Source organism: Bombina bombina, chromosome 2 (genome assembly GCF_027579735.1).
Source record: "Bombina bombina isolate aBomBom1 chromosome 2, aBomBom1.pri, whole genome shotgun sequence".
NCBI classification, from domain to species: Eukaryota; Metazoa; Chordata; class Amphibia; order Anura; family Bombinatoridae; genus Bombina; species Bombina bombina.
The window spans coordinates 350,359,250-350,360,972 of record NC_069500.1 but is presented as its reverse complement, the minus strand read 5'-3'; positions in this window follow the sequence as shown (position 1 = coordinate 350,360,972).

Sequence of the window (1,723 nt, the reverse complement as noted above, 5' to 3'; positions counted from 1 at the left end):
CATAACTGCGGCCATATCTTGCAGGGTGAAAGAATTAGACGCACTAGAAGTACTTGGCGTCGCTTGTGCGGGCGTTAATGGTTGTGACACTTGGGGAGAATTAGATGGCATAACCTGATTCCCTTCTGACTGAGAATCATCCTGCGACATACTTTTAGTAGCTAAAATATGTTCTTTGCAATTTATTGACCTTTCAGTGCATAAGGGACACATTCTAAGTGGGGGTTCCACAATGGCTTCTAAACATATTGAACAATGACTTTCTTCAATGTCAGACATGTTGAACTTGGCTAGTAATGACTACAAACAAGCATGAAAACACTTTATTTAGTGAAAAAAATAACAATCTTAAAAAACGGTACTGCTAAGGGAGGAGCTATATAGACAGCTCTGCTGTGGTGCTCTTTGCCACTTCCTGTTAGCAGGAGGATAATATCCCACAAGTAAAGGATGAATCTGTGGACTCTTCGTACCTTATAGAAGAAATGAGGCTTCTGTGGAACAAATCTGCAAGGCGGCCACTTGGTCTTCGTTGCATACTTTTTTCAAATTCTACAGATTCAATGTTTATGCCTCTGCTGAGGCTTCCTTTGAGAGGAGAGTTCTATAAGCGGTGGTGCCTTCTGTTTAGGTCCGCCTGTCTTGTTCTCCCTCCCTTCCATTCTGTGTCCTCTAGGTTGGGTATTGGTTCCCACTAGTAATTAGAATGGATTCGTGGACTCTCCATGCTATTGAAAAGAAAACAAAAATGTATGCTTACCTGATAAATTATTTTCTTTCCTGACAGAGTCCACAACCCACCCTTTTTTATATTTTGAGACGGCTTTTGTCATTTTCTAAACTTCAGGCACATCTATACCCTGTGTCCTCTTCTCTTTCTATATTCCTTCGGTTGAATGACTGGGGAATTCTGGGAAGTGGGAGGATACTTAAAGCTTTGCTGGGGTGTTCTTTGCCTCCTCCTGGTGGCCAGGAGTTTAATTCCCACTAGTAATTAGAATGGATACCTGGACTCTCCATGACAGGAAAGAAAAGAATTCCTCAGGTAAGCATAAATTTTGTTTTTATTGATGATTGCAAGTTAAAGAACTACATCACTGGTAGCCATTGTGCTTTCTTTAACCTGATGAAAGAGCACCTTTTGGACTATATACACATAACACCAGCCCTTTCAGATAGTCCATCTGTGCCAACATGTATTTCTTTCATACAGGTGGTAAAAGTCCACGATCCATTACTCCTGCAAATTACTCTTCTCTACCACTAGCAGGAGGCGAATATTCCCAAAACCCAAGTACTCTATAAAATCCCTCCCACCTCACCAGTACCTCAGTCTTGTCTTTGTCTCCGCTGGCGGTGGTCAAATAATGATGTGCATTTGATTCTTCAGAGAGTTGAGGCCAATTTTTCCTCAGAGTACAAGTTGCTTGTTGGAAGTGACATATTTCACCAGTGGGGATTTAGTTACAAGCCATGTCCATGTGGGTCGCAAAGACTTGTCCTTTGCCTCTGCCTGTTGATTCATCAATATAATCCTATTCCAGTTTCTCTGCTCTTATGTTTAAGCACTGGTCTTTGCTTTCCTCCAGTAGCAGAGTGCCTTTGGGAAAGTACTATATTTTTATTTACATTGTTATTATATGTACATAGCCTTGGGACAGTTCTATATATATATGTTATTTGATATTTCCCCTTTTAAATTATTAATGTTTATTTTTTCACA